This window comes from Ceratotherium simum, chromosome 4 (genome assembly GCF_057802395.1).
Source record: "Ceratotherium simum simum isolate JZ-2026a chromosome 4, ASM5780239v1, whole genome shotgun sequence".
Classification (NCBI taxonomy): domain Eukaryota; kingdom Metazoa; phylum Chordata; class Mammalia; order Perissodactyla; family Rhinocerotidae; genus Ceratotherium; species Ceratotherium simum.
This window is the reverse complement of record NC_141903.1, coordinates 21,352,024-21,377,460: the sequence shown is the minus strand read 5'-3', so window position 1 is coordinate 21,377,460 and position 25,437 is coordinate 21,352,024.

Here is a 25,437-nt window from a genome sequence, read left to right as displayed (position 1 = left end):
TCCACTTCTCAGTGTTTATCCATAAGAAGTAATTGGACCTGAGTCTCAACAAGTGTATATAAGGATACTTCTCAGAGCATAATCCAAAACTGAAAACAAACTATGTATCAATTGTTAATTGACTTATTTTTTAAAAACTACAGAATGCACATATAATGGAAATACTATCAAGCCAATAAAGATGATAATATAGAGATACATTTATCGACATGGAAAAATGTTAATAAAAATGAATACATACATATGCACATACATACACTCAACATGTACACATACATAAAGTGAAACTCTAGGCAATAAAAAAATATGTAATATAGTCCCATTTTTGTAAATATTTACCTATCAGTGACCCTAGTAAATTCCATAGCCAAATCTTGCTACAATATCATAACCAAAGAAAAAGGAGGGGCCGGCCCCTTGGTGTAGCGTTTAAGTGTGTGTGCTCTGCTGCTGGCGGCCTGGGTTCAGATCCCAGGTGCGCACCAACGCACCGCTTGTCAAGCCATGCTGTGGCGGCGTCCCATATAAAGTGGAGGAAGATGGGCATGGATGTTAGCCCAGGGCCAGTCTTTCTCAGCCAAAAGAGGAGGATTGGCATGGATGTTAGCTCAGGGCTGATCTTCCTCACAAAAAGAAAATGAAAAAGGAAAGGCTGAAATCAAAGCAGCACAGTGTCAAAACTAGGAGTCAGTTCTTCCCTGGATCAAGGGAGATCCAGTGTATCACATCAAACAACACTTCTTATGCCTTTTTTTGCCGTTTTCTCTGGTCTCACAGTCTCACAACCTGATGTTGCACAGAACACTTCATCACCCTCCATTCCTCACTCTCCACCGTCTACCCAAATCTCGCTGACTCATGCTTTCCTTCCTCCACTCTCATTTTTTTTCACTCTCTTGCTAGTCAGTCACGTTCCTCTCCAAAGCCCATCTTGGTCTTCAGAGATCCCCTTACTGATACTCCAGGGAAAGGAGAGACAAGAGATGAACAAACGGACGGGACAATGTGGAGGAAGGGGAAAATTCCCAGAAGACAACATCAGAATATTTATTAGATATAAGCCTATTGAATGGAAATTCTTGGAAGTATTTATTTTCCTAATCAAAAGGGACTGGCACAAAACTCATAGAGACAGAAAGTAGATTCGAGATTTCTAGGGGCTGGGAAAAGGGGAAGAATGAGAATTACTGCTTAATTAGTTACTAGTTAGTTAGTTAGTTACTATTTGGGGTGAAGAAAATGTTTTGGAAATGGATATTGGTGATGGTTGACAACATTGTGAATGTTATTAATGCCACTGAATTGTACACTTAAAAATGGTGAAAATGGAAAATTTTATGTTATACGTATTTTACCACAATAAAAAGCTGGGGGGACTGGCACAGCCTGTGCTCTTTTTGCCCCCTTGGCCCCTTCTTTGCACCCAGAGTACAGATAATACCCATATTGGTACAGGAGCCATCAAGATACCATGTGGTGACACGCATGAGGATGAAAGCCAACAGATTAAAAATGGTAGAGCAGAAGGAAAGACAGTATCAAGGTCCCTGCAGGCATAAGGAGCCTCAAAGTCCCAAACTGACCACTCTAGATTTCTTATTATGAGAGAAAATTAAAGTCTTCTTTGTTTAAGGTACTTAGTAAGTCTTCAGTTACTTGCCACTAAATACTCCTGACAGATACAACTCCCCACTGCCTTCCTTAGGACATCAGATATCTGAACATAGCATTTAAGACCCTTCCCAGTCTAGCCCCCAGCTCCCTTTTCAGACTTAGCTCACCCCTTTTTCTCATGTGAACCCTCGACTCCAATTTTGCCTGTCTCTAAATACAGCGTTCGCCTCCTGCTTCCTGTGCCTTTGCTTATAGCTGCACCCTACTTAGAATGTCCTCCCTACCATCTCCTCTTAGCGACCCTTCAACCCCACCTCTCCCAGAAAGACTGCGCCTCACTCCAGCAAGAAGTAAAGACTGTCCTCCTGAAATACCAACCCCCTTTGGATCACATTTGTCACCAGTATCTAATCCAGTGGCAAGTCTTTTCAGATCTGCTTTCATACTACATCCTCCAGAAAACCAAGTCCAACCATGACCTGTGGTCCCGCCCCACCCTTAGCTCTCACCTGGACAATCAAAACAGCCTCCAGCTGGCCTCCTGATTCTGTTCTTGCCTCCTTCCCTCTAGTCCATTTCTAGCACAGATATCAGAGTAATCTTTTTTAAAACGTAAGTTGGAACATGTCATCATCCTGCTCAAACCCTCCAGATGGCTTCCTACACAACAGAATGAAATCCAAGTTCCTTTCCTTTCCTGGCCTACCAGCCTTTCCATGATCTGGTCCCCGTCTGCCCCTCCAAGTTCAATTTTTACCCCTTTCTCCTATTTACTGTACTCTAACCATGCTGGCCTTCTTCTAGTCCTTGAATATGCCAACCTAATTCCAGCCTTAAGACATTTGCACTTGACGTTCCCTCTGCCTGGAACGATCTCCTCCCAAATCTACACATAGCTGGTTCCCTCATCACTAACGAGTCTCTACTCAAACGTCACTACCCCAGAGAGGCCTGCTCTGACCTCTTTATCTAAAATAGATACCTACAACCCACAACAACACTCTCTAACACTTGCTTTTTGTTCTTCTTCATAGCATTTCTCCACCCCCCACCCAAGTTTAAATCTATTTTCATTTTCTTATTTATTATAGGGCTCCCAACCAGAACATCAGCTCATTAGGGCAGGGGCTGTGTTCTGTTCATCTCTGCATCTCCGGCATCCATCACAGCACCAGGCACATAGTAGGCACGGCTACTTTAACTCGTCCTGTTTGTGTATAATCTGTGTATCTGCTTCATTACTGCCACTACGTGGATATTCACAACTCCAGGTCGTATTCGATGTTTCCTCCAACTTGTCCTCCTTCTCCCCCCAATCTGTTACATACCCCCGTACCTATTACAGAGTTCAGAACATTCAAATACTGGTACCATAAATGAACATTTCAATTTCTGGTTTTACTTTAAGTCTGTCAGGAAACTTCCCCCGCTTAATCTGTAATCTTATAGATTATTTTACAACTAACAAAAATTGCCCTTCTCCAAATAGGTTAACTACTGTTAACCAAATAAGTTAACTACTATGAAATAATTTTGATGCTGTTGATTAAATCATTTGTTTTCTTTTTCTATTTCATTAGAAAAAGCAAAGCCACTTTGAATCCTTCTTGCAAAGAGAGATAAATGCATTTTAAAATACAAAAGATGAAATAAAGTTTAAAATCTAAATAAATAAAATAATGGTGTGCTATTTAAAAGGACAGAATTTCTAGTGACCACAAGCCTGTACATATAAATATGAGTTAGCCACTCTTTCTATTTATTTCTGCTCTAAATTATTCAGCTGAACGACCACCCATAAGTCTAAATTTCCAAATTTCTTGAGAATGTTCTCTCTAGGCCAGCCTCATTCCAGACAGCAAATCTCATGGAACTATGTCCAGGATTGAAGTTCTGATGACTAAAGTCTTCAGCAGCAATACTATTTCAGATAAAATTATTAAAACCATAGTCTCCGTTAAATGCACATTGGTTAATGAAAGAAGCCAGTCTGAAAAGGTTACTTATTGTAGGATTCCAACTATATGACATTCTAGAAAAGGCAAAACTATAGAGAGAGTAAAAAGATCAGTGGTTGAATTTAGTTAATGCAACTCAATTGTACACTTAAAAATAATTAAAATAGTAAAGTTGTATGTTATGTATATTTTACCATAATAAAAAAAAAAGGCAAAAGAAAAATCAGTGGTTGCCAGATGTTCAGCAGGAAAGATGCAGAGGGATGAATAGGTAAAGCACAGAGGATTTTTAGGGCAGTGGAATTATTCTATACGATACTGTAATGGTGGATACATGTCATTCTATATTTGTGAAAACCCACAAAACATAAAACACCAAGAGTGAACCTTATTATAAACTATAGACTTCAGTTAATAACGTATCAATATTGGTTCATCAACTGTAAAAATTGTGCCCCACTAATGTAAGATGTTACTAACAGAGGAAACCAAGGGGAGGTGGGGAAAGGGGGTGTACGGGAACTCTCTGCACTTTTTGCTCAATTTTCTGCAAACCTAAAACTGCTATGAAAAATAGTCTTTTTTTTTTTTTTTTTTGGTGAGGAAGATTAGCCCTGAGCTAACATCTGTTGCTAATCCTCCTCTTTTTGCTGAGGAAGATTGTCCCTGGGCTAACATCCGTGCCCATCTTCCTCTACTTTATAGGTGGGACACCTGCCACAGCATGGCTTGATAAGCAGTGCGAAGGTCCACGCCTGGGATCCGAACCTGCAAACCCCGGGCCACCGAAGTGGAACACGTGCACTTAACCACTATGCCACCGGGCTGGCCTCTATTAACTTTTTTTTTAAAGTTCCTTTTCTGGTCATCAGTGTCTACTCAAATAGAAGTTCTAAAAAAGTTGTTAGTGGCAAATTGTAGATTTAGGTTGACATTACCTTAATTGCATGTTCATATTTCTTCTCAATTACTGAATGAGTTCTCTGTTTAATAAGTATTCTTAAATATCAAACCACTCATTTGGGCAGATATTTATTAAATGCCTACTCTTTGCAAGGCTCTGTGATAGGTATTCACATACTTTTAACTAAATAAACCAAAATACTTATTCAAAATCACCGTGGGGGAGGGAAAGGAAAGATCTCCATGGGACTTCCCCAGAAGCTTTTTCCTGGGTGCACAGGTCACCTTGCTCCTTAATCATTGTCCCCAGCAATCTCAGAGGAACTGAGACTCTCTCTCCTATCTTCTGCACATTTTTATGGATTCCTCAGCTCCTCTCAACAGAAAGAAGATAATTTCTCAGAGCAAACAGCCACATTGATATTCATGGGATAAACGGTTTGTAACCGAAGAGCTACACCCCACTAATGTAAATTTCATACACAGCTTCCAAAAGGTTAAACAATGCTGCTTAGCTCTACTGTGCCCGGAAAGCAAATGACAGTAAGAGACTCAACCTTGGCACCAGGCTGAGTCCTTATGCAGAAAGTTCTCCCAGTAACAAGGTCTTGCTCTGTGCTTAGGAGAGGTGTTCAATGCCCTTAATAGTCAGAGGCCACTGGAAACTAATGACTCAGCATACACGCAAACAAATGCCACTCAACTTTCTCAACTCAAAAATGAAAGACCAGAGGTAAAGGATGGGGGAAAGCAAAGAGGGCATTATTTTCAAGTTTGTGAAAGTTCATTATTTTAAGTTCATTTACAAGAATATGTATTTTTAAACAACTTTCCCAAATATGCTTGCTGAATATCATTATCGTCTCCCACTAGTCCTTTTTTTTTTTTTTATTTCCCCAAAGCCCCAGTAGATAGTTGTACGTCATAGTTGCACATCCTTCTGGTTGCTGTATGTGGGACGCGGCCTCATCGTGGCCGGAGAAACGGTGCATCTGTGCCCACCCGGGATCCGAACCCGGGCCACCAGCAGTGGAGCGCGCGCACTTAACCGCTAAGCCACGGGGCCAGCCCCCACTAGTCCTTAACTTAGCTCTCTAACTCCATCATCTCTCATTCAATCAATACTTGTGGAGTGCCTACTGTATGACAAGCACCCTTACAGGTACTGAGGGTATAACAATGAAGAATTCAGACAACTTCTTTGCCCCCAAAGAGTTTATATTCTGGGAGAAGCAGATGATAAACAAGCTAATTTCAGATTGTGTTAAATGCTGTGGAGAAAAAGAAAACTAGGTGATGGTATAATAGGGAGAGCGATGGTGGTAGGGCATTTTGTGTATAAACTTTTGATAACTGGGTCATGGAAGACCTCAAAGAAGTGACATTTCAACTGAGAATAGGGGGATGAAAAGGAGCCAACCATCTAAAGATGTGTAAAGGCTCCCGGGCAGAAACAACCTTGCATGGTTAAGACTAGGAAGGAGGCCATTTTGTCCAGAGCAGACTGATGATGGAAAAAGTGGTGGTCAGGGGCTGGGTCATGGAGGGCCTTGTAACCATTCTGCATTTTATGCTACGTATAATAAGGAAGAAAGTAAGGATTTTAATCAGGAAAGCAAAATGATCTGATATATGTTTTGAAAAGATCGACTTTACCATGGTGTATAGAAAGGATTATAGAAGAACAAGATTGGAGGCAGGGAGATGCATCGGGAAAGGACTGGAGTAGACCAGATGAGAGGGAGTAGTTGCTTGGACCAGCAGGCTGTAGTGTGCTGCTACACAGACTACTACGGATGTGCCCAACCCAGGGACAAATGGGATCAAAATCTAGCCCTCTGCCATCTTGCCAAGCCCTGTGACCCAGCTTGGCAAGGGGCTGATTCAGGCTGGAAAGGTGAGCCTTTTGATAATTTGTCTACTCCAAGGAAACACCTTTCCCTGTATACATGAAGTTGATTTGACTGCTTGGGGAGCCCCTTGAAACAGAATAGCCCCAGTGTGACGGTGAGAAGACCCTTGATGGAGGAAATATGATAGAAGGTGACCTGAATAGGATTTACTGATGGATTCCACTGGGGGTGAGTAGAAAAAGAAGAATTAAGGGTGACTTCTAGATTTTTGGCTTGAGTATCACAGTGAGTGGTCCCATTTTCTGAGATGGGGAAGACTGGAGAGGAAGAACTTTGTAGTGCTAGAAAGCCAAAAGTGTTGTTTCAAAGATATTAATTGAACTGTCTATTAGCTATCAGATGGGCAATCAGGTAGGGGGAGAGTTTGGAGAGAGGAGAGGAGAGGCAAGGACTGAACCGCGGTGGAGGGTGGCAACAATTAGAGGTCAGACAGAGGAAAAGGAGCCAGCAAGTTCCACACTTGACTCATTTAGCCGCTAACACGCACTTATGCAATGAAACAGGACATGAAGACCATTTGTCCCAGAAACAGCTGCCTGGCAGGGGAAGGCTGGGTGGTGATCACTCAACATGTGTTTTATAGCTCATTTTCAATCAAGGGCTCCCATATAAATCCAGACAGTAGATCATCTACAAATTTAATTAACTATATTTGTGCAGAATCTCAATTTGACCATAAAAATTTAATGTTTAATATAGTTTAAAGTTCAATAGCCTTTCTTTTTAAAAGAAGACGGATGAAATGGCCACAGATTAATTTTTCCGGTCATCCCCAATATATCAGAGTTATGAAGACAACTGAGCAGAGTGAATGTTACATGTACCAAGTCTGAATATTGGAAAAAAATATAGGATTTAACTACCTTTCCCCAAATTCTCCTTAATCGAGAATTATTTTCTCTAATTAACTAATTGTTTGCTCATAGTAACATCCTACTAGTGCCTCTTGAAGCTATTTTCTGAAGCCAAGTATTTCACACTCAGGCAGAACAACCATATCACCTTCTAATACCCTTTCCCTTTGAGTACAGACAGGTATTGTGTGCATTTGCTAATAATAATGAAAACAAAACAAAACACTCTACAATAATTTTGGCGAGACCTATAAATATTTATAAGGCTGATGGTGAATTCATTCACATTTTTAGGTATGCTAATTTAAGAAGAGCTGTCATAAAGAGCACTAGACTTGGATTTCAGTCATTGGCTCTGTCATTTGCTAGTTGTGTGACTGTGGGCAAAGCAGTTACCATCAGTTTCTTCAGCTGTAAAAGGGGACTAGGAATGCCTACTCTGGCTACTTCACAGGGGAACTGAGCAAAGCAAGTGAAACGAGGGTATGCAAAATTACCTGCCGTTTCTATTGCTAGGAAAAGCGAATTCAGGTACATTACAAACTCATTGTTGCTCTGAAATATCTTACCTTGTAATTGCCGGAATATCAGAAATCAAATATGTCTGGTAGATCGGATAGAAACAACACAAAGTTTGTGTTTTTTCACACTAGCACATAGTAGTTGATCAATACATATTAGTTTCCTTCTGTCCACGCTTTCTTCCTTGCTCACTGGAAGAGACTTCAGAGATTAACTGATTCAAGCTTGCTTTAAAAACAAGGACACCAAGGCCCAGAGAAGAGAAATGACACACTTTTGGTTTCACAGTAAATAACTCTCAGCCTAAGTTCCCCATCTGTTAAATAAGGGGCTTAGACTAGATAAGTCATTTTTAATCTGCGTTGCACAGCAGAGCCTGCCCACGGGGGTTACGAGGGAGACAGAGAGAACACGGCCTCCATTCACCCAGAGCAGACCTGTTTTTAGGGCACTCTATGTTCTAGTTCTGCATAAGATAAGTTAGAAAAGAGGGTTTCATGCTACTAACAACAACAAAATATCTTAAAGCAACTCTTGGTTTACGAGAGTTGACAAACTGGCTTGGCCAAATCCTGATGGCAGAGTCTTTGAGGATTGGAATATGGTCTAAATGTTAATGTCTTCAAGTAGGTCACAGCTCTGCAATTCACCTGGTCACCCCAGCTTCCTTTTGTCTCATACCAACCTACTTCACTGTCTCAAGTTACCTGCCTAGCCCCAGAAATGCCCCCACCTCCCTGTCATCTCTTATATTTGGGGGGCAATCAGATGGTTCACTTGCTTAAGTTCTTATTTCCATACTTAGAATGCCAACGCGGCTGCTATAAAATGCAACAGCAGATTAAACAAGACAGTTTACTTCCCTCTCACATAGCAGTTTAAGTGTAAGCAGTCCAGGGCCGATGGGGCAATTCCACGGTGTCTGGGAACAATATTCCTCCTGTCGTGTTGCCCTGCCATCAGGCATCCGTGAGTCCTGGTAAAGCTCAGGATTCCTAAAGGGGGAAGGGGAAAATGGCTACTAGGAGACAGCTGCTGGTTTATGCGGCATCTTCTCTATTAAATTTTAGACTCTGAGGCAGAGACCATGAGATAAGCATCTGCACACCTTCCATGATGCCCAGTTATATGCAAAATCTGTGCAAGTAGCTGCGTAACACTCACTGTAAGAAAGAAACCAACAGGGAAAGGAAAGATTCTAGGTACAAAAAGCAGCTTGGGTCTGAGGGAGCAATTCAATTTTGGACATGTTTAACTTGAATACTTGTTAGTCATCAAGTGGAAAGGTCAAGTTGCCAACGTATAGACTAGTCTCAAGCATCAGGGCAAAGACTGGGTCAGGAATATAAATTTGGGGTAATCAACATGTGGATGGTATCTAGAGCTTTGGATGAGAACCCAGGGGAAAGAATGTAGATAGAGAAAAAGAGAGGTTGAAAAACTGTGTCTGGGGGTACTGCAACATTTAGAAGTTGAAGAGATAAGGAGAAACCAGCAAATGAGACAGAACTAGTCCTTGAGGGAGGTAGAGAGAAATGATGATATTTCAGATACCAAAGGAAGGGTTTCAAGAAAATGGTGGTGATCAATTGTGTCATATGATAATTTGGTAGAAAATAAGGATTCAGAAGTGAACTTTTGATTTAGCAAAGGGAAGTCATCCGTCATTGGTTACTGATTGAAGAGACTGTTAAAAACAAAAGCCTAGGGGCTGGCCCTGTGGCGTAGTGATTAAGTTCAACACACTCCACTTCGGCAGCCCAGGTTCATGGGTTCGGATCCAGGGCATGGACCTACAACACTCATCAAGCCACGCTGCGGCGGCAACCCACATACAAAATAGAGGAAGGTTGACATAGACGTTAGCTCAGAGCCACTCTTCCTCAAGAAAAAAGAGGAAGATTGGCAACAAAAGTTAGCTCAAGGCCAATCTTCCTCACCAAAAAACAAACAAACAAACGAAAGCCTGGTTGAAACAGGCTCAAGAAAGAATGGATGGAGAGGAACTGGAAATAGCAAGTACAGATGATTCTTCCAGGAAATTTTGCTGTAAAGAAGAGCAAAAATGGAATGTAGCTGACAGGGAAATGGGGAAAGGGAGGTCAAGAAAACTTTCTTGTAAGATGTGAGGAATAATAGCCTGTCCCATTGCTAATAGGAATGATCTATTAGAGAGATACAATTCAGTGATGGAGATGAGCGGGAATAATCGCAGCAATGTCCTTGAGTAGGCAAGGGGTAACTGGATCTAATGTAGAAGTGGGAAAACTGACATTAGACAGAAGCATGGACAGCTCGTCCTTGGTCATAGTTGGGAAGGCAAGAGTACGTGGAAGTCAAGGCCGGCAAATGGGTATATGTGATGAAGGAACGGGTGGAAGATCTTTTCTCTTCAATTTTTTCATTAGACTAGGAACAAGATCATTATTGAGAATGAGGATGGAGAAGGAATTATGGGAGTTTTTAAAGAAGAAAATGAGATATAAGTGTTATCTAGAAATGGGAGAGTGAATGAACTAAGATTGTACAGTATGCTTGCCTGGCAGCATCAAGAATCCCCTTGAGATTTATGGTTATGAATTTAAAGTGAGACCAAATCAGACCAATTATATGTTTTATTCCTACCATGTTTAGCCGCCCAGATGCAGACACAAGGTAGTACAAGTGAGTGAGTCAGGGTATATGAAAGGTAATGATTATAATGACTGATCTTGGAATTTAGGAAGGAAAATGAGATCATTATGGTGATAAGGTATATGAAAAGGCACTAAGATTAAGAAATTGAATGTCCAAGTGGGTTTGAAGGACGGTTGGGGTCAAGAGATGGAGGTAGTGAGCAGAAAGATGGAAGTGGTGGTCAGAGACTGGGTTATAGGAAATTAAGATGATGGAAGGGATGCAGTCATTTGTAGTGGTACAGTCTGGAGTAAGACCATTTGAGTAAGTGACCACCAGAGAAACAGAAAGCCTAGTTACTATGTCTTTTACCCCCATCATCAAGGCTGACGAGGGCCCTCTGCTCTTGCAATAACACCGAGCTTCTCCACAAGTCAATCAGCAAGGTCAAGACAAGCGTGCACATTCAAAGTTTGCCCTTTCTCCAGCGGGAATTAAGAAGGAACCAGTGAACAAGGATTAAGACCCCCACTTAGATCCTCTACTCCCATTATAAGGGTTAACATGGAGTTCCAAACCCTTCAATACACATAACCTTGCCAGTGTTACCTGCTTTGAATCCTAAATTGAATCTCACTATGTTCTTTATTGGACCGTCACTATACAGAGCCCCAGATCATCCCTCATCTCCCATACTCTAATCTTCACAATGCTCTATGTGTTTTGGTATCCAGCAGAACTGTTTTATGCATATTAGAATGTTAATATTATATTGTGTATCCAGAATATTAAAAAGATATGTTCTCAAAGATCAAAACTTAATTACTATGTTTTAATGTTTCATCAAAAAGTGAAATTGGCAGACACATATGCACATACATATATACAATCAATCCTCATGATTCACAGATTCTTATCTGTGAATTTGCCTGTTTACTAAATCTTATTTGTAACTCCAAAATCAATACTTGTGGTTTCACTGTTTTTCACAGACATGTATGGCATGGTGAAAAATCTGAGCCAACCTGTGCACACGTTCCCAGATGAGGTGGAACAAGGCCACACTCTGCCTTCTTGTTTCAGCTGTCATAGTGCGAACAAGTGTCATTTTCCCAGTCTATTTAGTGCCACAATTTTGCATTTTTATGCTTTTTGTTGGTGATTTGATTGTTTAAAATGGCTCTCAAGCATAGTGCTGAAGTTCTGCTTAGCTTTCCTAAGCACAAGAAGGCTGTATCTGCCTTATGGAGAAAACATGTTAGACAAGCTTCTTTCAGGCATGAATTATAATTCTGTTGTCCAAGAGTTCAACGTTAATGAATCAACAATATATATTAAATAAGGCATCTTTAAATAGAAACACACATAAAACAAGATCACGTATTGATTGATTGATGAGAATCTTGTGACCAGGGGCTCACAAGAACCTGACCTGGTATCTCCCCTAGGAGCAATGGTTCTGTATTCACTAACTCTGTGCTTGTAGTGACTTTATAGAATATAACTATGGTGAATAATGGGCATCAACTATACATATATGTACGTGTGTTATGTCTATATTATATATATATATATATATATATATATATATATATATATATATATATATATATATATATATATATATATATATATACACACATGATTGTCAGGGTATAGCGGTAAAGAATTCAGTGATTACTAATAGAATTTGGTGCCACTGTTGTGATTTGTTCTAAGGTACCAGCGGTTTTATACCGTGACTTTTGCACCATCAGACAAATGTCAAACACTGTAGAAAATAACATTTTAGCATTATTATGAAAGCATTCAGATGTCCCCCGGGGTTAAAAAAATTTTTTCATTACCAAACAGATTTATTTAAAGTATTAATTTCTGCCTTAAAATACATCTTCATTGGGCCGGCCCGGTGGCACAAGCGGTTAAGTGCACGCGCTCCGCAGCAGCTGCCCAGGGTTCGCCGGTTCAGATCCCAGGTGCGCACCGACACACCACTTGGCAGGCCATGCTGTGGCGGCATCCCATATAAAGTGGAGGAGGATGGGCAGGACTGGCCCAGGACCAGTCTTCCTCAGCAAAAAAAGAGGAGGGTTGGCACAGGGCTGATCTTCCTCACAAAAAAAAAAAAAAACTTCATTTCCCTGGTACTGTATGTATAAATTTTACTGTTGTTACTTTTTATACATTCATGAAGGTGGTATTTCCAAATGCTTTGAAGATCGCAAATTCCTCAGGACTGTAATAAGTCTTGACAACAAATATTTAGGCAGAAGTAAAATTCATGCCTTGCTTTTTTTTTTTTACTTGTTATGAATACTTTTGTTTTATTTTGTTTTGTTAATTTCTTTAATTAATTCTTCCTATGGTATCTCTAAATTACATTTATTAAGACATATATTAAATAGTTTATAGATTACCCATTTACACATTTTAAGGTAGAAGATGATCATATCCAGAGCATGACTTGAGGGAGTTATAAATGGAAGAGATAAACTTGGTTTGAGGTGATGACAAAATAAAATTATTAAAGGGAAGAGAGACATTTTTTATTTTTAAATTACGGATATTACTGCCCAAAGGGAGGAACTGACAAATAGATCACTTATATTACCTTCATGTCTAAAATATAATTTGATAGGAGAAAAAGAGAAAGGATTATGATTTAAAAACAAAAGGAAAAGGATAGGTAATATGAGCGGATGAAAGAGGAGATAAATTGGAAATAAGGATTAAAAGTGAAGCAAGATTGAGAAATTATTAATAATAGACACATGTTCAGAAGGCAATTTGTGTAGGAAACCATCTTTCAACAAATCCTGTCATTCCAGCCTGATGGAACCTCTTATCTCACCTCTTTCTTCATGTACTAGACATGCTATACAGTTATTAAAGGTGAAATTTGAATCTTTGATGAGCTGAGGCTGCAAAGCAGCTGGACTGAGTTGGTATTGCCCCTCCCAGGGCTTAGAGGGTATACTTTAAGATTGAATAGCCCACGCTGTGGGAAAGGTACATACAACTTTGGAGGGAATGGGTATTCACTCTGTCAATGATCCCATAGAAATACTAGCTATAGGACAGGAAGTAAGGAAATTTCCTCTCTTCTCTTTGGGGTGTAAGGGGAGAAAAAAAGGAACAGTGGGCTATCATTTTGGCCTTGATTCTGAAGCACAAAGTTTCAGAGTTTTTAATCATAGAAAGAAACTGGTCCTGGACACGTGGAGTTGAGCTGGGAAGGGTCAAAGAGCCATGCTGGGGGATGCTAAGTTGATGCAATTGTTATTCTTGGAGTATTTTTCCAAATCCCTTCAGCTATTGCTGAACATTGGGTTAAACTTGCTGCCTCAGTTGTACTGGGGGGAAGTCAGGAGGGTCTAAGCCCACAGTTAAGGCTGAAGAGCAGCATCTCCTATCTGGAGCCTGAGCAGTGATAGCAGCAGAAGTGACTATGGAGGAAAACAGACCCTGTGGAAAGTGATGTCTTGAGGGTCACCTGCAGCAGAGCCAATAAATGGCTGTTGGGGGAGGAGGCCAGCATGGCAGAACCTAAAGACTTATTCCTGAGCAAGTACAGAAGAAGATAGAGGCCCTTAAGAGGAGAATTAATTTGGGGCAGTGAAGCAATAGGGGATGATGTCACATATGAGCTATTAACTTTCTTGCTAGCTCTAGGGTCAGCAGGTTAAAAGACTAGCTTGGGTTTAGTTTTAATGTTTGCGCTTCTCACAAATGATCTTTTAATTAGGGTTGCACAGGCTTTACTCTGGAATCAGGAAATGATGCAAGAAAGTCAAGTCTCATTTGTCACGAAAGCCTCTCCCCTTGCTCTGTTCGCTATGGTACCCCTCTACAGGACTTGCCCTAGAGGATGTTTCCCTTTAAGACCTCGGCTTTGTCCTTCCTCCACTGGTTTCACTAAAGACAGGATCCATTTAGCCCAATATGATAATACACAGCCTTTGTGTAATGGTAACCTTATTTCTCCAACTTGGAAACTGCTGAATAGCACTTATCAGCAAATAAAAGCCACCTAGAGCAGACAAGTCAAGTGATTGAGAAACCCATAAAAAGCCAAAGAAAGAAAGCTGGATGAAGTTAAAACAAATTTCAGCTCTAGGTCTCCATTGATCTCCACAGTAAATATAAAAAACGAACATGTTTATTGGCCTCCCTTTGATTATAATTCATTATTATTGCACTGTTTTCACATCTACTAGTACCTTCTTAGTTGGGACTTTCCAGTAAAACACCCAAAATGGGCATTTTTAAAGACAAAGAGATACAACTATTCAGATTCTAAACTCCTAAAGTAGTGGGTTTTCCAGGGCTCACTGGAATTATAACATACACATAAACAACGAGAGTCCTAAAAACCAAACTTTGGTTTTATAAAATACATGTTTAAATTTTGTTGGATAAAGAAAAGAGGCATCTCTAAATTAAGAAAGCTAGGCTATATAGAATGCTCTTTCAGAAGGTAACAGTCTGGCTAAATATAAATACAACTAATGAAATAAGCAAAAAGGCTCATTCCTATAACGTGATCATGTATTAAACTGTATTTCTATACCTAGCAGCAACAAGAAGGTTGAATTGAAATTGTTTATTCTGAAAAAGATCATACTTATGACTGTGATTTTTAATCATCAAACATTATAAAATCCATTAGCTGGAAAAAGAGTTTACACTTACTTTATGTAACCCCAAAATTCTGAATTTAGGTACTATCACAAAAAGCTACAAGGAAAAATAATTTGTCTAAGGACAACTGAGAGTATTATTACTTTAAAAAGTATCCAATTTTGGACTGGGTTATACCAGGAGTTAATGAGCTTCCTGTCCCTGGAGATATTCAAGCATAAGCCATTGAGTTATTTCAGTGGTCTCTCATATATCAGCTGTTAAAATAGATACGTAATTTCAAGCTTATTTTGTACATCTTAGCCAAAGCCTTTATTGAAAATGGAATCTTGATTTCTGGGTTTCCCATAGAAATGATGGCACCCACAGAAATCAGAATCTTTCCACCCATCTTCCAAAAACTGTCCAATAAACACACAAATAAAAATCCATGTTTTTTTTTTTTTACTAGGGAACAGATAATTCTTCAAATGTCAAGTTGTGTGTATGAGGGGAAATGAACATGCTGAAGCCAGCAGTGCGGAGTCGGAGCCCATGTCAGAGCAGAGTCACACACGGACTATGTGGAAAATGAGAGCGCACAGTGGGATACTAACATTGGTGGATCACAGACAAAAGAAAGAGGGCCCCACCATGAGTGGCAGAGTTCTTAAAACAGGCCTGAGACCTGGTATATCAGAGCACTGGCTATTGAGGAATAGAAACAAAGTGGTCTGAAATGGCTCCAGACCACAGGTGGCAGATCTGGAAGCCAATGTTTGTATGTGTGTACAAGGGGGAAGGAGGGGCAAGGGGCAGAGGCGACTTGGTGGGTAAGAAAAGACCAGAAAAATGAAATAAGGACAAAATGAATCAGAGAGAAAGTACTATGCATAGAAGAGAAGCAAAGACCCAAAAAACATATAATTGGAGTTTTTGAAGACAAATAACAAACTATTATGGGTTTTAAATGTGAGATAGAACTAATATTTAAAGCTATATGCTAAAAAAACTTTCCAGATATTAAATTAGACCTGAATCTACATATTAGAAGGGCCCATTCTGTATATGGGAAAATTGACCAAAAATGATCAACTCATGACATACTCTAGTAAAATAACTATATTATAAAAATAAAGAATTTTCCTGATGCTGCATTCACCATCAGTTGGCATCAGAAGTCTCAACAGCAACGTGTGGGCCAAGAGACAGTGGAGTGGCATTGTCAAGAAGCAAAGAAAATGTGAGCCAACAATTTTATATCTGGTTCCACTACCTTTCAAGTATCAAGGCTAGAGAAAAATAATTTTAAACACACAAGAACAGGAGAATAGTAAGCTTAAAAACTCTTCTTGAGGAACGTACTAGAGCCTCACTACTCAAAACGAGTTCTGCACCCAGCAGCATCTGCATCACCTATGAAATTGTTAGAAATGCAAAATGTCAGGTCCTACTCTAGAACTTCTGAATCAGAATCCGCATATTAACAAGACCCCCAAGGTGTTAGTATGTACATAAAAGTCTGAGAAACTTTCTACTAAAAGACAAGCTTCATCCAAACAAAAGATGTTTGTGGAAACGTAAGCAAAAGGACAAATGGTCCTTTTATTTACATACGAAAAATACATTTAATAATACACCTGATACTGAAACAGAGGAGATAAGTGTAGATAGAAAGTATGTACATGTTAAATGTCCTGTCAAAGTAGAAATATTACAATTTTAGAAATGGAAGAAGGAAGAGAGAAAGGAAAAGTAAAATAATGATTGCCTCATAGGAAATAAGTGGGTGTCAAAAGGCATTAGTATAAAGATTGCCACTAGCACAAAAGCATATACCTTCCGAAATAAAAATAATAAATTTGAGAGAAAAGATCACATAGGAAAATAAACACAGGAAATGTAACATAAAATAATATGAGATATTTGAGGCCAAAAGGAGCAATCATATCAATAAATGTAAAAGGACTTAATTCCTCTATTAGAAGAAAAAGGTTTTCATATGGACTCACAAAGAAAAACTCATCAAAATAGAGAACAGACTAGAGAGCCCAGAAACAAACACATGCATATATAGTCAATTAATTTACTACAAAGGAGCCAAGAAATACAACGGGGAAAGAACAGTCTCTTCAATAAATGCTGGTGGGAAAACTGGACAGATACATGCAAAAGACTTAAACTGGACCACTATATTACACCATACACAAAAATGAACTCAAAATGAATTAGAGACTTGAATATAAGACCTGGAACCATAAAATTTCTAGAAGAAAACATATGTGGTAAGCTCCTTGACATCAGTCTAGATGGAGATTTTGTGGATCTGATACCAAACAAAAGCAAGGCAACAACAACAAAAAATAAACAAGTGGGACTGCATCAAACTAGAAAGCTCTGCAGGACAAAGGAAACCGTCAACATAATGAAATGCAACCTGCTGAATGGGAGAAAATATTTGCAAATTATATATCTGATAAGGGGTTAATATCTAAAACATATAAAGAACTTATACAATTCAACAGCAAAAGAACAAACAATCCAATTTAAAAATGGGCAGAGGATATACATAGATATTTTCAAAGAAGACATTAAAAGGAAGCGGAATATGCCGCCCCAAAATACGCCACTTTGGCACATAAATTATTTTGAGCTAAAGGCAATCAAGACTTGGCAGAATCAGGAAAAACTTTTACTTCTCCCTTAACTACCTAAAATAGTTTAGATAAGAGGCCTGTACCAGAAAAAGAACTATGACCAGAGATAACTTTTTTTATCTGAAAGACCTATCTGCAGGGAAGGGCAAACTTCTAATTACCAAACTTCTGCTTTTCTTATCGTCCTATGAATTACCCTGCTCCTCTTTGAAGCCCCAGGCCCTTATCCCATTCCTTAGTGTAACTTGCCCTTGAGTCTCATATCTTTGGGGCTCTTGTACATACAAAATTAAATTTGTTTTTCTCTTGCTAATCTGTCTTATATCAATTGAATTATTAGACCAGCCAAAGAACCTAGAAGGGAAGAATGGAAAACTTTTCCACTCCTACAACATACAGATGGCCAACAGGTACATGAAAAGGTGTTCAATATCACAAATCAGAGAAATGCACATCAAAACCATAATGAGATATCACCTCACACTGTTAGAATGGCTATTATCAATAACACAAGAGATAATAAGTATCGGCAAGGATGTGGAGAAAAGGGAACCCTCGTGCACTGTTGGTGGGAATGTTAATTGGTGCAGTCACTATGGAAAACAGTATGAACGTTCCTCAAAAAATTAAAAATAGAACTACCATATGATCCAGCAATTCCACTGGGTATTTATCCAGGGAAAACAAAAACACTAACTCGAAGAGATATATGAACCCCCATGTTTACTGCAGCATTATTTACAACAGCCTAGATATGGAAATAACTAAGTGTCCATCAAGGGATGAATGCATAAAAAAGATGTGGTATATATACATATACACAATGGAATATTATTCAGCCATAAAAAAGAAGTAAATCTTGCCATTTGTGACAACATGGAGGGACCTTGAGAGTATTATGCTATGTGAAATATGTCAGAGAATGACTAATGCCATATGGTCTCACTTATACGTGGAATCTAAAAAACAAAAAATGAGCTAGAGGCAGGGGGTTGGGGGTGAGCAAAATAGCGGAAGGGGATCAAAAGATACAAACTTCCAGTTATAAAATAAATAAGTCATAGGGATGTAATAGACAGCATGGTGACTATAGTTAATAAGATTGTATTGCATATTTGAAAATTGCTAAAAGAGTAGATCTTAAAAGTTCTCATCACAAGAAAAAAATTTTTTTGTAACTATGTTTGGTGACAGATGTTAACTAGGCTTGTTGTGATGATAATTTCACAATATATACAAATATTTAATCATTATGTTGTACACCTGAAACTAACATAATATGTCAACTATATCTCAATAAAAAAACTCATCTCTATGCTATATACAAGATTCAGGCTTAAAACAAAGTGATTTAGAAAGACTAAAAACAAAAGGGTGGGCAAAGACATACCAGGTAAGGATAAACAGCTAAGAAACCAGGGCTGTGATCCTGATATCAGGCATCCTAAGGCTGCACTCAGGCCCAAAGAAGAAGTGCCCTTTATTATGTTGTAGGCCACAACTAGGATAGAACAGTTACGAACGTCTAGATCACAAATAATAGAGCAATCACCCACATATAGCAGAAACCATAAAAGCTGCAGAAAGAAACACACTGATAAACATGCTCATAACAGATTTTAACACACTACTCTCAAAGAGAGGTCAAGAGGACGGAAGGGCAAGTGAGCATATGGAAGCCGTAAACAATAAAATCAATAAGGTGGATGTTAAGAATATATAGCAAACCTTACATCTGATAATAGAAAATATATCTCTTCTCCAGTCACATGGAAAAGTCATTAAAAAAAAAAAAAAGATCCACTTGAGTGACATGAGCCCTGAGACAACTAGAGCCCCAGTCATACCCTGCCTGGCCTGTGCGAGACCTTGAAGCAGAAGATCCAGTTAAACCATGGCCAGATTTCCTGACCCAAAGAAACTGTGAGATAATAAATGTTGAGGCTAAGCCACTAAGTTTTGAGGGTGTTACACAGCAACAGGTAATGAATAAATAAATAGAATTGTGATTCTTAATTGGACCTAGGGGAAAAAAACACAAATACAGGAGACATTACCGAGACAACTAGAGGAATTTGAATTTGAATATGTAGTTATCAATGTGAAACTTCTTTGATGTAATAATATTATCAGGGCTAGGTAAGAAAATGACAGTTCTTAGAAGATAACATGCTAAAGTATTTAGGGGTAAAATGACATGTTATCTGCAATTCACTTTCAAGTATTTCAACAAACAAAAACACAATAAAACACACCCATAAACAAGTGTATGGCTGGGGGGGGGTGTATGTGTGAGGGTGTGGAAAGAGAGAGAGGTGACAAAATGCTAATAATTTGTAAATATACATGAAAGGTATATGGATAGTCATTGTATTAATCCATATAAATTATTATATAATTTTAAAATTTCATTGTATAAATTAAAATTATCAGCTCTTCTGTAGGTTTTTAATTCTTCAAACTAAAAGGGTAAATTTTTGACATGAATATTGCTGGAACTCCCAGTATATAAATAGAATTTTTAAAATGACTCCGTGATGGGGGAGAGAGGTGCAGTGACTACTCCCGGAGGTCTGCCCACTCAGCCCTCAGAATGCCCAGAGGACGCTCTGGGAATGAGGCTCCATGAGGAACACAGTCAGAAAACCACTAAAATAGATAAATTTGAAGATCTTGTCCCATCCTGAGCATCTGCAGTTTTATGCCTCTTGAGTTGTCGTAAAATCTGATCATGTAGTAATTGTTTTGCCTTTATGTAAGTATCAGGTTCAGCCGTTTCAAATCCCACACCTTCCAGGAAAAGTCACTGGAGAGCTACTTAGGTGTTATGAGTGAAAATAAAGCTCTCTTGCCTCAGATTTTATTTCCTTTAGGGAGTGCATGGGAATCACCTGAGAATCTTGTTAAAATGCAGATTCTCATTCATTAGGTCTGGAGGGGGGCTTAAGAGTTTGCATTTCTAATAAACTCCCAGGTAATGCTGCTGCTGCTGGTCCAAGGACTACATTTTGAGTTGCAAGGCCTTAGAGCAATGTCCCAGCAGGCTGTAATTTAACCTGAAGTGAAACACTGACTCAGTCATCCCAGTGCTAATAATCTACTTGTGGATTCACTTTCTCAAGAAAGCAAAAATAGGGGGCCAGCCCGGCGGCGCAAGCGGTTAAGTGCGCGCCCTCCCCTGAGGCAGCCTGGGGTTTGCCAGTTCGGATCCCGGGCGCGCACCGACACACCGCTTGTCAGGCCATGCTGTGGCGGCGTTGCATATAAAGTGGAGGAAGATGGGGGCCCAGGGCCAGTCTTCCTCTGCAAAAAAAAATGAGGATTGGCAGATGTTAGCTCAGGGCTGATCTTCCTCACAAAAAGAAAAAAAAGAAAAGAAAGCAAAAATATGCATATAAAGAGGTTTGCTATAGCAAACTTATAATTGCAAAAAAAAAAAAAAAAGAAACAATCTAAATGTCCATCCACAGTAAAAATAGCTAAATTATGGCTTATCTATATAAGGCAATGCATACGTGTTTTTACAAACTGCAATGTATACCTACCCTGAGACTCAGAAATTCCAATTCTAGGTATTTTCACAAGAGAAATGAAGTAGGCCCATAAAAAGACCTGTACAAGTATGTTCATAGCAGCTTTACTCATAATTGCCAGAAACCGGTAACAGTCTACATGCCTATGAATAGGAAAATGGATAAACAAACTGTAGTTTACTCATACAAGGTAATACTACTGAGTAATAAATAGGAACAAACTTCTGCTATCCTCAACAACATGGATGAATCTCAAAAACATCATACTGAGAGAAAGAAGCCTTACACACAAGAGTACATACTTTCTGGGGTTGTGATTATTTTCCATTTCTTGATAGGGATTTGAGTTACACAAGTGGACACATTTATCATAACTCACCAAGTGTTACACTTACGATTTGTGAATTTCTTTGTATGTAAAATTTATCTCCAAAGAGGAAAAATATAAACAAATATTGAACTCTAGTTAATGACATGCATAGGAAGTTTTTAGGGAGAAGTATACCAGTATCTGGAACTTACTTTGAATGCATCAAAAAATAAGATAGAATGAGAGATGGATAGAGGGATAGATATATAATAATGCAAGCATAGTAAAACATTAATGGTGGAATCTATGTAACGGATAAAATTTCTTTAACCTTTCTGCATGTTCAAATTTTTTTAATATTGAACTTTTGGGAAAAGTGAGATAGATGTATATGTTGACATGGAAAGATCAGCAAGCAATATCATTAGGTGGAGAAAAAAAGTTACACAGATACACCCACATGGACGTACGCTAGATTTCTGGCCAGATACACAGGGAACTTAATTGCTGTTACATCTGAGGAATAGGAAAAGATATTGGTAGTAAAGCTAAGGAGACTCGCACTTTCTAACTGGAAAAAAAGGGAAGTTAAGAAATAGCAATACTGTCAAAAATAAAATTACACAGGCAGAGGAATGACCCAAAGCAGCCAAAAAGCGAGCTCAATGTTGTATGTAATGACATATGTGTTGGAAGGCAAAACAAGAATGTATGTATGCCCTGGCCTTTACAACTCAAACAGAAACGTTCAACAGTTCCCCTGATCTCACTGCTCTGTGCCATCAACTTTTATGACACTGAGAAGAATTCGATTTTTAAAATCAAAATCAGTACTCTACTAGGTCCCTCATAATACTTCTGAAAGAGTGAAAATTCAGATACCTAAATTTGTTAGGATGTGATTTGCAGTGTTGGTTGTAATGGATAGCTTTGGGATACCTGCCAGTTAATGGCTCCCTTCCCTGAGAAGGCTTCTCAGGGGTGTAGTTCCGGGACCATATTTCTTCCACTTGACCCCAAACCTCTAGCCGTGGCTAACCAGACTAGGAGGAACACCTGAACCCAAGATGATCCAGTCAGATTGTCTCTCCCATGAGCTCAGAATTAGATTAAAATCCATTTATTAATTTTCGCTCGTGCTGGACCTGGGAGGACCTGCAAAGCTCATGAACCACGGAGATGCTGTTTTCCACCATGTGCAATCGAGAAGCAAAGAAAGCTGGTCTGGCAAAAGAGAAAACATGGGGGTTGTGCAGAGGGAAGCAAAGATGAGAGTCAGTGAAGCCCCCAGAGAGCAGGAAAGAGTAGCTACCTGATTGCTAGTCACACCCTGCACTTCTGTTTCTGGTACCTTGTAAAGCACACTCATGGCTCATTGCCCCTGGGTTCCATGAAATAACCCTGAAGATGTCCACAAAATTTCTTTTTTTCTTAAACCAGTATGAAGAATTTCTCTTGCAGCCTGAAGAGCCATAACTAAGACAATTATCACAGGGGAATGTGCAAAGTGCAATTCAGGAGGCCAGAGGAAATACCATCTGAGACTCTGAGAATTCAGGGAAATTCATATTAAATAGGAAGTCACCTGGGACCAGACTCCACGGGCCTTGATGCTCTAAACCCCTCCCACTTGAGGACTCCTGTTGTGTGACTCCCCTCATCCATCTCTCCCAGCTGAAGGTCCAGAGGCAGAATGTGGTTTAAAGATGCTAAAGTCTTCATCAATCACCGCTCCTAAGTTAACTTTCAATCTTGCTTTGAAAACAAAGCCTCAAGATGATCTCCTAACCACCACTTAAAAGCAAATTTTTACCCCAAATCCTTCCTACATAAAAGTTTCCATGATAACACAGACTCTGGGTCATTAAAAAGCAATCTCCAAGTTTTACCCATGAAACTTGACTTCTCACCCTCCTATATCGATACCAATGGAAAAATAACAAATGGCAGTAGGTTCAGACGAGTAGCGACTTAGAGTTTTTGTGAAACGAGGTTCCTCCTGCATCAGGAAGAACAGGCGCCGGTGTCTGCGTGTGTCGTTTTGGACACGCATGCATGGGAACTGAGAGCTGGCTGTCACTTGCTGGCCTTCCAGCTCCTGGCGGGGCCACGGCCCTCTGTGCTTTCTAGTCCACCACTCTGCTTACTCTGGAATTGACATCTCTCAGACAGAGACGAACCCCACGACAGCAGTTAACCTTCTCAGGACTCAAGGTTTCGGTCCTACTTTCCCAGGACAACAGAGGAAAGCGAAAAGAGGTAACCCAATATTTTGGTTTAAAACGAAGGAATTTCAACCCCTCTTACATTTCAGCAACTTCTTAGTTGCGCACTAACAATAAGCAGTCAAGATAAGGAGATGGAAGTGTGTATTTGTTCATTCAACAAATATTTGGGTGTCTCTATGCCAGGCCATATTCTATGTGCTAAGCTCATGGAACACATGGGGAGGTCAGAATAAATATACGTCAGGAAGTAATAAATAAATAAATAAATAATAAATAAATCTTTCTTCTCTTTGAAGAAAAAGAACACAAGCTAAGATATTTTTATATTTAATTATATATATATAATTAAATATATAAATATTTATATATATTTATATTTTAGGTAGGTTGGTCAGGTAAGACCTCTGTGATACGATATTTGGGCACAAGCCTGAAAAAACATGGTGGAGCAGCTATCTCCGAAAAGAGCATTACTGGCAGAGGTAAACCATCTGTGCAAAGGCCCTGAGGCATGACAATGCCAAGAAAGTAGTCTCTAAGAAGAGAAGATAATGTCACACAGAGAATCAAAACAGGCCTTGATCTGTGTAAGCAAGACACACTGTGAATGATGAAGAACTGCCTTGAGTCCTTAACACTTCACTGATCTTCATAAATCCCTTTGCTGTCTATGTACCCCATCATTTTTCATCACAGCTTCAAGGTAATTTATTATTAGAAAATAGTTAATGGTTATTTGGAAGTAAAATATTCTTTTTTCTCATTTTACCCAACTCTATTTCATCTGCCAGGTCAAACATTAAATCTGTCACATAAGCACATTACTTACTGATTTGATACATAAACAACCAGAGGCTAGCAAAAAATAATAAAGCAGGCTCAATGTCTTTTATTTGATTCAAACTATCAACAAAATTTAAAGTGTAAACTTGGGATCAAGATTAGCCAGTACACCTAACCTTCAAACTGTGGCTTTTGCAGGAAAAGACAGATCAGTGGAACAGAACCGAAAGTCCAAGTTGTACCCCCCAACCCCTCTCTCCCCCCACCCCTCCTCCCCCCACACACAAAGAATTTCTTACACCATAAAAGGTAGCATTTAAAAGCAGTGGGACAATGTGGATTGTTCAATAAATGGCCAGACAATGGGCAAAAAATATATAGATGTATCATCACAACTTACACCAAAATAGATTCAAGTGGATCCCAAGGTAAAAAAAAAAAAAAAAAAAATGTAACAGTTGTCAAAGAAAATATTGCAATTTTAGAAAACAATATTGGAGTGGGGAAAGCTACGCAAGCAATATAACGCAAAGGTCTCAAAGGAAAAGATTAATATCTACGACTACATAAAAATTTCAAAACCATAAAACAGTAAAAAGACAAATATGGTAGGAAAAATGCAACACGATAGAACAGGTAAATTCCTCAATTCATGAAATGTTCTTCTGACATTGATTTGTCAGAAATAACTCTTTCCCACTGCCCCAAAAGTGCAAATAACACAGAAAGACACTTCACAGGGAGAAAAATGCAAATGGCTTTTAAACATACATGTAAATGCACATTCAAAATTATTTAATTTAAAACTGTGAAATAACATTTTATTCATATTAACAAATAATAAAAAGTTTGAAAACAAAGTGTTGGTGAGGGTGTAAGAAACAGGCGTTCCTATGTGATTGTTGGTGGAAGTGTGAATTGCTACA